The 16,568-nt window shown below is 41.6% G+C and overlaps 1 protein-coding gene across 1 annotated transcript in view; it reads right to left on the minus strand.

The window, feature by feature from the left end:
• ACSL4 (acyl-CoA synthetase long chain family member 4) overlaps positions 1–8,700 on the minus strand; it is a 39,483-nt gene extending 30,783 nt beyond the window's left edge. The window contains exon 1 of the mRNA XM_074147070.1: positions 8,576–8,700. The gene's annotated coding sequence lies outside the window, so the exon portion shown is untranslated. The remainder of the gene's footprint in view (positions 1–8,575) is intronic.
• Positions 8,701–16,568: the final 7,868 nt, after the last annotated feature.

Here is a 16,568-nt window from a genome sequence, read left to right on the forward strand (position 1 = left end):
TTGGGCTGAAAATTTTGCAGGCAGCCAATTACACATAACCTTTAAGTGGAGCCAGTTGTCTGACATAGGTCCCTCCTCAGCACACAAGTGTCAGTGCAAGGGAGGAAGTGGTAACCTTGGGTTTTAGTTCAGCTGACACGGAATTACTTGCACCTTTACACTGCAGCTTTGCAAGAACTTTAAACAAGCACAAAACAGAGCTACAAGCATAAAACAGAGCTACTGATGAAAGAAGTAGACTCCACCCATTTTTTGCTGTCCCAGTCTGTCCCCTCCCAGAGTGAGTGGGTGCTGGCTGCAGCTTCTGCCAGTTTAGTGTGTTCATGGAAGTGCAGTATTAGGAAAAAAAAAAAAAAAAAAAGAAAAAAAAGTAACCAGAAGCTGTAGCACGGGAACTAACCTACTTCTGTCTCTACTGAAAGCCAAAAGAAAACCCCCAAACCCCATCCCCAAACACTGAAATGTCTTACTAGAATTTTATTAGAGATTACATTTATATATTACACAATACTTCAATATGCATAATTTGACATTTATTGAAGGTCAGGAGTTAGTAACCTTCCTAATCCAAAGTGGCTGTATGGTACAGGAAACAGCAGCTGACGACAGAGTTGAGAGTTTAAGCTATGAAACGAATGGCTTCATTCACAATTTTTGGGGTTTTTGCTCTGAGCCAACATTCAGCGTGCAGTGATACGCAGCTTCCAGCTCCTCAAACTTAACTAGCATATTTGACATGGTGACGTTTCACAGGCTGCTCAACTCCTCTAGCTTCCAAGAAAAAATATTTGTTGAGAATGACTCACTGTGTATTTTACTTATCATGTACTTTAGGTAAACTGAACATAATAAGATCTTTTCCAAAATTATTGCATGTATAACTACTAGAGAGGAAACAACAAAGTACCTGATAGATTACTGAGGCAATGCGAAATGTTTCAGAAAATCTGGCCAGTTACATCAATTTGCTACTCTTTTTCAGCAAGATACTCGCATCCTCTCACCAGCAGATACCACCGTACTCTCCTTGCAATCGTACCACCAGCTTCACTCAGCCCTATGAACTCAACAGGACACTGATGGCAGCACTCACTTAAATGTGGACAGTTTCAATGTGGAACGCTCCACCTATGACACATTTATGTCATCTGCCATAAATATGTGCAGAATTGTGAACTGCAACATTGTGTGAAGTTAGATCAAACATTTTGTAGTACCTGCTTATCTGTGGCATTGCTTGACAGACAGCGAGTGCTCTTCCTACTTCACCGAGTGTGACACTGACAGTGCAGATCATCAGATGAATGCTCATTATTTGCTCTGAATACTCATTAATGTTTTTCTAAACACAACTTTCTTAGAAAACTTTTTGGTTCAAGTTGTATGGGTGGCTCTTAGCGCACAGAAATGCACAAACCAATAACTTATTTAAAATACCATATCAGACTTGTAGCCAGATGAGCAATCATTACGTGAACACAAAAATAAATGATCTTTTATTTGGGGAAAAAATCTTACATTTTAGCAAGTACTGTTGTGTATGAAGCTTGCTATCGACCTGAGTAAGCAGGATGTAGAATGAGCAACCCAGTTGCTCAGTTTCCAGAAACGCAGCATACCTTTAGCTTTCTCTTTAAAGGACCAGCGAGAGGTTGAGTTCAGTTTCAGGCTGATCAGTACATGTTATCCCGAACCAAGGAGTGTAGTTCCTATGTTACAGCAGAGTGGCTGATACAAAAAATTTGAGGACGGGAACCAACAGGTGTGTCCGCTTGATGCTGTGGAGAGCAGAGCTAAGACGAAATGCAAACTGCTGGGCTCTCTCCAGTGCCGACAGCAGGCTCTTGCTGGGAGCTGCGGGCACTGGGTGGACAGTCAGCCTCACCAGCCATATGGGTGTCTGCAGCTGGGAACCTTTGGGCTCCACAGCAAGAAATGGGTATGTTGGAAAATAATCACAGGAAAAGTTATGGGACCTATCAATATGGCAGCGTTTCTGTCTGTAAAAGCATTTGTGCTACTGAGGGACAGTAAGAAAAATGCACTAGCAGCCTGTTACAGAAAACTAAACACAACTGTTAAGTCTGTTCTTACTGTGATATGTAACAAAGATTTTCTGACAGCCATGAAAGAAGTGCCTTAGGGTACACGTGTGCTCTGCAGAAACCATTTATTTGTTTTATATTTCTTTTCCAGGAAGCTGAATTTGAAAATACAAACCAAACACACTTATAACAACTACCAACACTGAATGGAATTTCTCTTTGCAGTATTACATACTTAATATTATAATTTATTCGGCTCCTCTCTATGCTATTATTTTTCTATTCCTATGAGCAGGATTTGTGCAAACAAGGCCCTTAAAAAGACTTAAGGGTCACTTACCAAGGAGACCAGTTATTCAATTATTTTATGGGCTGCTCTCCATTTCTGAAATGGAGCCAAGCAGAAGGTGTACAAAGGATGCACCAGTTACAGAAGCATGAAGGGTCTGGTGAGCAGAGGTACAACTATTTGGGAACAGGAGGAAATATGTTAAGAACTAAGCAGCAGCACAAATATGTTTGACATTTGGTTTGAGTTGTGTTGCCTAAGGGTCAAAAATTTCTGGATGGAAAAGGAGGTGTTTTGGGGTGCTCAGTCTCCAATAACCCCAGTGCAGCAGCCCAGAGCTGTGATGCCCCGCTCTGGTGTGGAAAGGGGCACTGCTGCTCATGGAGCCCAGCCTTGCACACACATGCTCCTGGGCTGCCATGGAAGGACAAAGTCCAGTAAGAATCTTTGCTAAAGGCCTGCTGCTACTCAAGTTACTTTTGTAAAGTTAGACAGCAAACACACCAGTGGCAGTTTTACAAACTAGACAGTAGCTGTAGTTGAAACTGAGTAACTGCACATACAGAGGAAAACCTCAGCTAAGGCACGGTTTGAAACGCACGTCTTGTGTCTTATAGTCTGTAGAACAGTGGTTTAGAAAAAAGCAATAACCATCCTTTACTGCTACATGAATCTTCTGTTGTGTCTCCTAAAATGTAAGTCAGATTTATTAAGCATTATTTAAATTTAAAATGCTACACAGCTGAGTTAACCACCTGGCCAAGTAAAACAAGGAGCAGAGTACACTGTACAAATACTATTTTCACTTGAAAATGGGTTGCACAGTATCATGAAATGGCTAAAAAACCCAACCAGGTCTGCTGTACAGATCTAACAAGTAATTTGCAAAACACAACCATTAGCTAGATGTTAAGAAAAAATTTTTACGTTAGCCATGCCTATACTAGAACGAAAGCACAATGAGGTAGGCTAAACATGCAATTAACAGATATTTTAAAAATAAATTATAACTTAATTACATAATATACTTATAGAATGTAAATATAACATGCTTATATTTATTATAAATTTAAACAATTCTTTAAAAAAATCCTCTGAACACAAGCATTTCTGTAACTGTCTTGGTTTTAGTGTAGTAAGGACAGCTAAAACAGAATAACACGTCAGAGTTATTTTAATAATAATTTAAAAGTCTCTTTAATTAGTACAAATTTTAAGAGTACAAGTACTGGAATGTACTGTTCTATTTTAAGTCTGTCCTTGTCATGTTAGCTTGCTTCTGATTTCACAGGTTTAAAAGCATACTTAGATTTTCTTTTAATTGACATATACATTAATATTCTAACTGCCAGTATACACCTATGCTATAAAACATTCCTGATTACCAATGTATGGAAATACAGACATTTTCCCTGCACACTAACAAAAGTGATGAGCAAAAATCATGAGATGAGCTGCAGCATCATCACACATTTTAAGGTAAAACAGATGTGCGTGCAGGTATTCTGCTCTGGTTTTTGACACTTAACAGCTGCTATTGACAGACCAATGAATTTATAACAAAAATTAAAAAAAGAAATATAAATCTATTGCCTAATAGGCAAGTTAAAAGTATGCTTTTTAGGAAAAGATGTTCAGCTGATGAAGCAGTAACATACTCTAGGGATCAATAGTCAGATCAATATACTCTGAAGGAAATCCTAGTTCATTAGTTTTGTCCTTACTGAACAGCAGTATTCAAGTAGAATAGATGTAAGAGTCTCGGATTTAAAGTGATAACTGAGGATCCACCTTGGATCACTTTAAATCCGAGACTCTTAAATCTGTGATAATTGGTGGATCACTTTATCTCTACCTTGGAGATAAAGATATCTCACCTTGAAGCCCAGTGAACTCCAGCTGCAGAATATCCATCGATTTAGCATTAACTGTACTACAAAAAGGATGCAAAATTTAAATACAGGGAAAAAAAAAAAGAAAAATATATTTTCTTAATGTCTAGGATTCCTTACAAAACACTTTGCTGGGGTGAAAAGTACTCTTTGATTTCAATGGAAAGTCCATGTACTCAGCTCTATCTGAAGCAAAGAAAGAGGGAAACAATTCCTCATGTCCTTCACATTACACAGCTATTAATCCAAAAGCAAAGCAAATAAAGCATGCTGACTCTTTGATGTGGTAGCACTAGCTCCAACCTCATGTCTATCATAAGCAACTCACATACACAAACTTTAAAAGTCATCCATTATACAAAATCACATTCTGGCAAAACGTTGGCTAAAGGAAAACATTTCCCACCCCTTCCAGCCCCACGCCCACAACCACCTTCCCTTACTTGTTCCGCTCCTCCATTTCCCAAGGCTGCCTGTGCTATTTATTTCCTTCCTGAAAAATGGCTCAATGCACCTTTCTGAGTTTCTACTATATTTGGGATCATCTTAAAATGTAAAATAATTCTACAGCCAATCATACCAACATGCCTCACTCACGCACACTCCTCATACCTATCCTCTGCAGAAGATCAAGTTCAAGCCAGCACCACGTTTAGTCCTGACTCAAAAGGTACTATGAGCTGTGGTGGCAGAAGCCAAAAGTAGCATGGTAGCCTGAACAGTAGAAAGGCTTCTGATCTAGAGCAACAACAACCGCATAAAGAATTTCCACCCCCACCACTCATTCCTAACCTCTGTGTCATGCACTCAGTCAAGTAAATAATGTTAGGCACATCTGGCACACGATTAAAGCCATATCTTGATTCCAAGTACACTTTACATGAAGTATTAGGTAGGAACTGGTTGCCTAAGAAGTGGGGCAGGGAAAGCAAATCTACTGTAGTTTATTTAAGTTCTGTCCAATTATTTCTGTTGATCTCAGCCAAGCGGCTCAATGTCGATCACCTACTGCAGAAAACAAAACCGAAACCACATCTCCCAAACAATTCTGGCAACTGGCCAGAAGTCTTCCTCTTTGCAAGCGCAAGTCTTATTCCATACAGTGTCTTTTAGTTCACACTCGTATAAAACAAGTGAAGACTTCTTGCTTTTCCAGCATATCTGGGATTAAGAAAAGGTTCTCCCCGTTCACCACTTGGACCACAAAGAGCAATCTGTGAGAGGGCCTTGGCGCTGGCAGGCTTCGTGTCCACCATAGGTCATCACCTGTCACAAAAAACCCATCACACCACTTCCAGTGGGTGTTTTACTTTCAGTGCGATAAAAATTACTCCGAGTGAGTGGCCATAGAAGAAATAACTACTGCTGTGTTCAGCTTTCATTTTTATGTGCCTATCTACTGAGTTCAAGATTTTGAAGAAACACACAGTTACTAAATGTCAGCAGATTATGGACAATCCTAATTTCCCTTCCCCACCCCCAACCAACAAAAAAAAAAACAACCCAAGGAAACAAAAGAAAAGCAATAACAAAGTATTAATAATTCCTATCCCTGTATAGCCCAGCTCTACTAGCAGAAGAGAAATACTCTCTTAAGCTTTCCCTTGGGCCCTTCCATGCAGCTGGCCTATCCCACTCCAAATGGAAAGCACCTTCCAAATGGAAAGGCGACAGAGAGCAATCCCAGTTACAGGAAGAAGAGAAGGTAACTTTGAAATGAAGATGAACACCAAAGCAGTCACTCTCCAGCTGCTGTAGAATGCAGGAAAATTAAACAGCATGGCCAACTTTTGAGATGTGCCTTTCACAAAAAGGGTGGAAGACATTGCACCATCTAAACAACAATCCAATGTATGAACAAATGTAACAAAACTGTAAGTCTTATTTCTCAGGAAATAGCTTCCCTCCTTCCATGAAACTTCCTTCTCTCCTGAGAAAATAAATGTCCTGAAGCACAGTGACCACATGCTTAGTTGCGTATACAATGAAGATTTCCCTTAATAATTAACTCCGACTCTTTTTTGGCTTCGTTAACTCCTTATTAAGAACAGTTTTCTTATAAACAAGCACACCTTCATTTGTCATGTTAGCCACCTAACTCTATTTATTAATCATTAACTTCAATAGATTTTGCATGTTTACTTGGCTCTGGCTACTGGGTATGATAATATTTGGGTATGAACTTCATTTAAAACAGTGTAATAGGCTGCATCCATTTTACTAGATACATATCTTAACGTCACTTGGAATGTATTTGTATCTAATGCCTTGCCTTAGTGATTTGTTCAAGAATGGTTTCTCTAGTTTTAGAAAAGGGCTGAAGCATAATCCTCCTGTTAGAAGGAGGCGTCATCCACTGAACACCGGTCATTTATTACACTGAAAATTTATAGCTGCTGATAAATGTTAGATTATTCAATTAGCAGACACTGGGCAACACTGTCACTTGCTTGTACGGTGTATGTTACAGATAGTGTTACAGGTAATAAATAAGGAAAGTTTGCATGATATGCAAATACCCAAATAATTAACATATCATGAAAACATTACCACAGCGGTGTTCTTGGGGGAAGAAATGGTCTTTTCTGTTTCAAGTTTATACCGTTCTGTAGTTTAAGACAACAATGAAGGAGAACTGGCAAATACAAAGAAATAAGAGGCGAGTTAAAAATGCATTAAATATTTCCTAAAATAACTTTTATGTGGAAATATTTAAGGCATCTGTAGAACTGTATTAAAACACAAACATTCTATCGACGCATGAAGACCAGAATAAAAAAAAAAAAAAAGAAACCAAACAATCTTTCTGAAACTGTGGAATATTGCTAACTGTGTCGCTTGTTTGGGAGGAAAAAAAAATGGTTTGGGGATTTATTTGTTTAAAATTTAAGATTTTCAAGTCTTAAAAAAAAAAAGTCCATGTCTTTAATCACTGCAGTTAGTCTGAGATGACAAATCCCAAAGATTCAAAAAGCAGAACTTAACTAAAACAAAAAAAGGATATGTTTCTAATTGCTATTTGTAGCTTTATTTGCTAAATTTTGCACTTCAAATTGGCAAGGCTATAAAAGCAAGTTCGTCAGTGTAAATGACAAAGCATGTCATACTTATATTTTTATGCTCCAGCATAAGATGAAAAGAGCAACCAAGTAAGGACAGATATTATCTTTAACCTGACAATCATCTTTTACAACCACCAGGGCTGACAGCTGTTCGTTTAATGTACATGAAACAATCCTCAATTTACAGCAAATTGCTCTGTAACCTCCATCTATATTTACTGAACGTTGAAAAAAATATCAAGTATGTTAGGAAAAAGGGTGTTATAGTACAAAATATTCCAAAAGTTGCTATAATTATTTCATTAAGGCCTGAGGTAGCGCGGCAGCACTCGATAGGGGTCGGTCCGTCCAGCCCCTGTCCTCGGCCCGCGGTGCCCCCCCACCCCCGGGCCGGGGCAGCCGTGCCCTCCCCGACACCGGCTTTGCAAATAAGCGTCAAAAATCCACACAGCGTCCGAGGATATTTTAGAACACCCCAAAGCGAAACTTAATCTCAACAGGACAACAAAAACATTCAACCGGTTTCTTGCTTTGCCTTAACAGGTGCTCTTATGACGCGACACAGAAAAACATGCCCCGTGCGTAGCGCCGAGCAATGAATCACACTTCCCTGGGCTTCTGCGTGTGCTACATCAGCATCAGCCCATACCCTGAGCCCAGCCTCCTTCCCTGCATCTCGGCGGGGGGGCTCGGAGGGAGGAGACGGCGCTGCCGGTGCGATGGCAGGCCCGCCAGCCCCGCCGGGAAGCCGAGACGAGCGGGCGGGGATGTCGTTAAGGCACAGCGAGGAGCGGAGCCCGCTGCCTCCTCGGCGGTGGGCGAGCTGGGCGAGTGGGCAAGCGGGGCGAGAAGCCTGCTGCCGGCCGAGAGCAACAGCGCCTGGCTCCGGACCTGGGGGCTGAGGAGACGATGGGGAGCGAGGGCCGGCGGCGAGGGCAGCTGGCGGGGAGGGAGCCCCGGCGGGAGGCTCCTGGCCGGGTTTATTCCCGGTAGTCAGCTCACCCCGCGCCGCCAGGCAGCCTCCCCGCCACCTGCTCCCGAGCCGGTACCAGCTCCTCCCCGGGGCCTACCGCGCTCCCCCTGCCGCCACCGGGGATCCGATCCCCCCGCCGCTCCGGGGAGGCTGGGAGGGACCTCACCCCGCGTAACCCCCGGCTCCTTCCCTCAGCTGACCCGGCTGCCTCCGCCCCGCCGGGCAACGGCCGCCGTCCCACCCCCGGCGGCGACCCTCCCGCCCCTCACCTGCTCCCAGGCGTCGCCGGGGGGCCCTTCCCGGGCCGCACTCACCTCGCCTGGCCACCTCCTCCCGCCGCTACCGGCGAAGAACGGGGCCGGCGGCTCTGTCGGCTGCTAAAATGGCTGAGAGCGCGGGGGGAGGGCCCCCGCTCCGGCGGCGCCGCCGTCCAATCCTCCCGCCGCCGCCTCCGTGACGCGCGGCCGCGGAGGAAGGGGCGGGGGCGGGCCGGCGGCCGGGGGTCCCCGGGCGGGCTGAGGCGGGGCCGGGGGGCCTTGCCGTGGCGCTGTCCCCTCTACCCGGGGGGTGCGGAGGGGGAGGCCGGGCCCCCAGCGAGCGCTGGGCAGAGCCGCCGCCCCATCCCACCCCGCCCGTTCCAGTGAGGCGCGCGGCACGCGCACCGACGGACACAGCGAAAAACACCTCAAAAAACAGAAACCCACCTCTAAACCCCAGCACAGCCGCCCTCCCTGCCCGCGTGGGGAGGGTCCAACCGGGAGCTGTGATGGCGGGGGTCCCAGACTCCCAGGGTGGACCAGGCAGCGCCGGGGTTCGTCACCCGGCTTTGCCTCCAGCCCCTCTGGGGAGCACCAGGCCGAGCCGAGGCCCCCGCGTTCTTCGCTCGGAACACAAGACGTGGGTTTCATCAGCAGCACTGACGAGAGCAAGCAGGATTACTCACAGCGCGGTTCAAAAAGCCAGAGGCCACAAATATCCCTGTGATTCATGCCAGAGTTTACCAGATGGTTTTATGTGCTTTGAGTCTGAGGCTTCTTCAGAAGAAAACTAACACAAAATAACTAACTTTTAACAAGACACACAGCCACTTAACAACACGTAAAGGAAGAGGAAACATTTCATGCTCCATCTATGCTGAGCCCAAGTCCAGCACAATCCTCCCCCACCCCATATGGAGTGGGAGAGAGCGTGAAAAAAGCAAAATTACAAAACAAGCCATAGCTATATTTGGTAACAAGAGCTTGTTCCTATAAAAGACAACACCTTGCAGGAGGCGACAATTTTCTGGCAACAACTGAATATGCAATGTGGATGTTATACTTAATAGCTCTTATTCTTAGAGAAGCAAAAAGCGCATCACTTCCTCGGATGGAGGCTCAGATGAATCACTGCGTGGTCTTTCCTTTGCTTTATAAACTCTAGCACAGTCCATTATTACTCTCACTTCGTTCTAATTTGTTTCAAAGCCCACTGTTTTGTTTAATGTCAAATCATCACTAATGAGAGGGCCTGGATTGTGCAAGATGCCCAAAGGCACACCTGCGTTATGCAGACTGAACATTTTTTGATCTAACCTCCCTCTGTTCAGGAGAGGCTGGGCAAACAGACTTGCTGCAAATCGTTTTTCCAACTAAATCTCAATTTTCTAAATCTTTCTCATAAACAGCAAATGTGCAAGAGAATATATTTGTAATTTGTTCCAACTATTTTATACTTCCTATAGTCTTAAGTTTTGAATTAAATGAACTTGGATTTGCCGTGCTGTGTCCTGCTGGTGGGTAAGGAAGCGTGTCCTGTGCCTAAGCCAGTTGGAGCGCTGGAATGGCCACCGTGGGCCAGCACAGAGACTGAGCTAGCACAGTGTGCTGCTTCCAACGGCGGCTGGTCATCTCCTCGGAAGATAACAAATTCTGCAGCTCAGAGGCTTTTAGCTACAAGTAGTCTATTTCTACTCTTGATAGACAAATTAATGGAAGAAAACTCCAACTGCTTTCTTAATCCAGATAAGCTTCTGGCATCTACAGCTTAATGTAGTTCCACAGTTTAACTTCTTGCCGTGTGAAGATTGCTTCTGGATGTTTTGAGCCTTCTGTCTGGTATTTCCATTTGATGTCCCCTGACTTTTGCGTTAATTAACCACGAATTATCATTCTATCTTAACTACTTCTTAATGCCACTCCTTGTTTCATAGATTTGTATCACAGATTCCGTGCACTACTACCTTGTTCATCTCTCCTCTAGGCTGAGAAGTCTCATGTTCTCCAGGTGCAGTTTCATAGTACCTCAAATTTAAGTTGGAGCTTCCATCTCACTACCTCAGACTGTGTGTTCTTGCTCCCACCTGGATTTCACGTGCTCCTGGTTGTGTACTCCTGCGGAGTGCGACTCTTCCCCCACCTCCTCCTTTATGCCCTCCCTACTGGAGACCTCACCAGGCCATGGGACCTCCATCAACCTCCTCAGCCCTGGACAGGCTGGCCTTGCATGCTATAGCAACAAGCTCCATGGGGAATCTTGGTGCCTGCAGGGCTTGTCCACTCATGTCCCCAAGCCGGGCACCATGGAATGACATCCAGGTTCGGTGGCATTGTTGGGGATGCTTAACAAAAGGCTTTGTTGGCTTCAGAAGGATGAACATCTTTGTAATTAACCAAAATCTGTTTCCAGGTTTGCCAAAATTGTTAATTTGACTATCTAAGGAAAAAATACAACCTGTCAGGTTATACTTCAATAATGAGTCCTAAAATTAAACTCACTACAGAGAGGAACTCCAAGCGAAGAGTCAAATGTACCTTGTTCTGTGGAGGCTTTAGAAACAGCACTATGGGAAACCTTCCCTGTAGCTACAGGTATGGAAATGCCTAACTGAATTACATAGGATTTACTGATGTAGCACTTGCTTTTTTATTTGTCATACAAAATAGTTCTGTTTAAACTACTCTTTGAAAGCTTTCAAACGGTGGGGTTTTTTTAAAGCAAAGCAGAGACAGATTTATTTGCTTTCTATAAATAAAGCTACGGTCAACTAGCAATACTCTGAGGATAAATGGCATAAATGGAATACTTCCAAAGGCTTCAAAACAGGTAGCTAAGAAAAACAAGCCTATTGTCAGGAGCTTACATTCACCTCAAGAGTGCAGAAACGCCCTTGCAAACATTTTAGGAGTCCACAAAAATTAAAACTGCCTTTATGTAACAGTATGTCATACTATCTTTAAACCCAAATCTGTCTGAAAGGATTCTCATTTTCTCTCATGTTGCAACTGCTTTGTATCTTTCCAGTAAAAAAAAAACCCAGCAGTGATCTCTGTGGAATGTGACCAGCATAAAGGAACTTCCCAGACAGTGCAATTGCTCTGAACCAATGCTAATTTTCATCCTGATCACAGAAGTCAAAAAGAAGCAAGAGAAAGGTATGTTGAGGACAGACTAAAGCAAATCTAGAAGGTTTTTCACCCATGATTCAGGGCAAGCTTGCAAATAGTCAACAGCTTCTCACCTCATTCCTGATATCAGCAAAGGGATTGCATAATGTTAGCACTTTTAATCTAAGTAGTAAATCAATATTTGGAGCCTTGTGGGTTGTTTATATTAGGAGCAGTGGCTGGTGAAATCAACTATTTCTTTGATGCAATCCTGTTTCTTCACATAGTGTACAGTTAGAATCAAAACAACAGAAAACAAATTTTGTACACAAACTTTGCCGCTTTGTAGCAAGCCCTCTCCAAAAAAAAGTTGCCTCAGTTTTGTCTCAGGTTGGTAAAGTTTTAATGTGTTCCCTTTTTTTAAAAAAATAAATTGTATTTCTGCTACTTCCCAATAAACTTAGAGAACATAAAAAAAAAAACCCATGTTAGACCTCCACATTCACTCTGCTCATCAGGGCCAACACGCTTTTGTTCACTCTAGATCTTTTTAAACTGACTCTTAGGTTTTAAAAGACAACACAACAAAACCGACATAGTGGTCAGTCATACACACTTGGTGACACAAAGGATTATTGATCTCCCCAAAGAAGTGCATTTCAAGGAGGAATTTCAAGTGGGGGGGAGTTGAGGGATGGCCTGTTGAATAAAGGGCAGTGTTTTAAGAGAAGGGGCCTGCTTCCAAATGTGGGAATTGTTTTGTTCTTTGATGCCTTCTGTTCAAGCTACTTCCATTCCCTACTTACTCTTATACATGAAACCTGATTGGAAAATTATCTGCAAATCTGTTTAGAACAGTTGCCACAAAAGAACCAATTTCTATATTTTACATAAAGAATAAAACGATCTCTATCTCAGCTAGTATCTACAGCCAACACACTGGGCCTTTTGGGGAAGGAGCAGGGGGAAGGTAGAGACAAAGTTTGCTACATCTTCTGAACCAAAAACCTTTAACCAATTCTGGTACCCTGATCTACACAAATACAACTTCTCATTCTGAGTCATTATGTAGAAGAGTGTACAGCAGCTTGGAAGCCTTGAAAATATACTTGCACTATGTAATTAAATCTTTGTTTTAAGCCATATTCCATACATGAAACAGAAACATGTACATGCTTGCAGACATAATATTTGTATTCTGTAAAAACTTCACGGTCATTACCTACTCAGATCCCTGCAGGGTTTAGAGCTACTTTTTATTTCCAGAGGTAATGCCTTACAGTAACTTTCTGCCTGCTTAGGCAGTAAGAGAGACAACTTACTGTAGCAGTACCCAGATACCTATTATGCACCACAACACCTAAATATCTGCAGCATTTCAGAGACTTTAACTGAGATATACTCAATTAATTCATCAGACATAGGGGGCTACATACATAGCACTACATATAGCCCAGTAGCCTTCAACATACCATAGCTGTGACAGCAGAGAGTCATGTTTTTTGTGCTTGGATTTTGATTCTGAAAGAAGGCACCTAGTTCTTTAATGATCTTGGGTCAAATCAGCACTTCATAGATGGTAGCGTTGACACCACATAACGCCAAAGGAGGATGCAGTTTCAGTGCTGTCTTACTGTACAGTTTATGAAAAAACTGAAAAGCCCCATCAGGAGCAGAGCTTTAGAGTATTAGATCCTAAATAAGATGGTCTATGGAGATGGCGTTCCTGACTGAAGAACATACATTTCAAGAAAAGAAAGCAGTATTGATAGAGACATTGCTGATCTATACCACAAGAAATCTAGGGAAAGATTTGCTGCTCTAAATTTAGTTTTGTTAGTGCAGTTACATGTCTTACTAGTAGAACACATGTAACTGTACCATCATTAGATCATTGTACAAAACAAAGTACTTAAAACTTTGAACAGCCATTACAAGGAGGCCTTCAAGTAGTTGTCACATAATGAAATATGTTCTAGTGCTGCCTAGAGACATTCAAAAGGTAGATAATAAAATGCTATAAAAATTATATATTATATAAAAATGTTTTCTTAATTTTTCACACGATCCAGTCTAAAGTGCACAACACAGCAATAGCCATAACAAGCCAGGTTTACTATAAAGAGCCAATTAGATTAGGACAGATTATGGCTAAAAAAACAGCTAAGTAATTGTTGTCTTCTGATCTATTTCACAGTCTTCTCATCAGGACTTTTTGAGTCTTATAATTTCCTTTAAGGGAATCATAACATTTTAAACACTATGGTGCCCTAATTTACTATGAAACCATTTGGGAAATTCATTAGAGCAAAGACTAAAACTCAGTAAGGACCTTGACCTCAATAATTTTGCTATTTACATATGCCATGGCAGAAGTTCGTCTTGACAGAAAGAGCAAGACCCGCCTCCTAATGGATCCTTCTTTCCACAACGTATTTTTTTTTATTTAGAATCTAGATAGCAAAAAATAATTACTTGTTCACCTTAACTTTGTTCCAGTCTGTCATCTGACCTCAATTTTTGTAAAAATATGATACTTGATTAAAAAAATAATGCAAGTCCTAATCATGTATGCCTGTGGGCTGGCTGCAACTTCAAGTACATTTCTGAGGAGTATTTGACAGGCAAGTACAAACAATATCCTCCGCTGTACTTCCGTACAAATCATTCTCACGTATTCCTCAGAATTTGTAATGTGAGATGTCAGTAAGATTACAATGACTCAACTTACTGCTTATCTGTTTGAAGTCATTCCTGTAACTTTTGGGGGCAAATATACATCAGTAGATTTGCATGAAGGACAGACATAAGCTTATGTCCAAAACGTGTTTTGGTACATGAAGGAATACTTATTTTAGAATAACTGGCTTCCTATGTAACAATATCGCTATTACACAAAGATTAAATGGTGTGTTTCTCTGTTTATTGATGTTTCATTTCTTAAAGCCAAACCCAAAAATCTTAAAACTGACAGACTATGAGCTCTTTTCTATACTTATTAATGTAAAATCACATCTAAAAGAAATTTCTGGAAATTATTTGGTGATAAATTGGCAATCTACTTACGCAAGTCTTCTTGTTAGTGTGAACTCCCTTGTGTAATTTTTTTAAACAAACTGTAAATGACTCTTGGAACATCTGTTTCTATGATTATATATCCCTATAAGAATCAGTACAAACTGATCCTGCTTCTATCAGATATACTTTCTTTTTCTTTCAGGAATCGCTGTGCCCAGAAGGTGAAATTATGGTGTGACAACACAAAACTCCAGCCCAAGGACAGAAGTATTATATATGCTTTAAAGCGAGTAGGTAGCCTCCCTGTCTTAAAATATTCTACACATCCTGTCTAAATTACCGCAAGCTGCCAGTCTGCCCTGACATGCTTCAGCAATTCTGCTTCAGCTTGTTCCTGAGTAAGGGAGTCCTTACAAGACAGTCTTGCAGCTTCCATCCTCTCTGTCATGATTTACAAGATGGAATACCTGTAAGAATCTCACTTACCCAGCTTGTCAAAATGGCAGGATATTGCTGGAATTCAGATTATATTATTTTCATTCTGTCTCTGCAGCGAAACTTTCAGTTGTATCTTGTTTTTTCTAGCACAATCCCTTTCTTCAGAGACTGATTGATCTCTGCAGTGTTTTCCATCAGTCCAACAGAATCGCCTCCATAGCAGTGTGGACTATTGAAAAAAGAACACGAATTCCAGAAGAGCCTTTAAAAAGGTTATTTATGGATAGTTTGCAGTCGTGGTACAGACCACCTCAGCAATTTTGCATATTACACTGAACGGTGTAATAAATGTGTATGATTTTTCTTTTCTTGGTCACCTTTTTCAGACCCTATAGAAGTCACACACAAAACATTCCCCACATACACTTTTATCTCTCCCGTCCAGGTATGTCTATACAGGCTCTTGTTTACCTGGACAAAGATGCTAGAGTAACATTCTTAGTAGCATCTTTCTGTCAACAAGTCAACATTTCCTTTGCCTAGTAACTTGATTGTCAAAATCTGTGGGTCTCTATTGATCTGTTTCCATTCATAAACATTTGTGGTACACAAAATGTCTATCCATGAAAAAAAGGGAAATGACATACAAAGATGAGAAGTACACCCTAACACAGTGTCTTTCAAAAAGATATTTGAATTCTTACCTTAAAAAGTACTTTCCATGAGATCAAGGACTTGACTCAGCACTCAGATCTGTAAAGCAAAAGCACTTTTAGTGAAGAATCCAGGTAAACTTCAATCTTTAACGCTGTTCTGAAGTTAACACCACTGTGATTGCTTTAAGTGCTTGCACGTGTGACATTGACTTCCCTTTTGCAGTTAAAACAGAAGACAATTTACTTACACAATCAGTTTGTCGTATCAGTAGCTGCTACCTACTTGTACATGTTGTTCTTCAGGTTTACAAGTAAAGTCACATATGCAAGAAATATTAATAGAATATGCTTCATTTACACAGTACTTCTAATGACTGTATTTTCATTTCTGTCAGTAGTTCTATTACAAGTTGATTCCTGGAGTCAATTACTTAATTTATTCACATGACACTGAATACGCAAATTGTTTGCAAAAATAATGTTACTGTTGTAGTAGTTAAGAAGTAAATGCTTGTGGATGAAACCTAGTTTCAAATATTGGCAGACACTGGAGCTGGGGTGGGGAATGGCTGCATTCTGAGCTGTTCTCTGCTCCTGCTGATCTTGTACTCAGAATCCAAAACTGCCTGAAAGTAGACACCATCACATTATCTGTAACGATATCTGCCTCCAAAGGACAGCTCAGGTATCAGTATTACACACAGCTGAGAAATACCACGATAACAGTTTCTTTTAGTTCAGAAGAATAGTATCACTTACAGACCTATTTTCTTACTAGACAATGATAGTTAAGAAAGATGATGCCTGGGGGAGTTTCAGCTTTAGCCTAT

The sequence above is a fragment of the Numenius arquata genome, chromosome 5 (assembly GCF_964106895.1).
Source record: "Numenius arquata chromosome 5, bNumArq3.hap1.1, whole genome shotgun sequence".
Lineage (NCBI taxonomy): Eukaryota > Metazoa > Chordata > Aves > Charadriiformes > Scolopacidae > Numenius > Numenius arquata.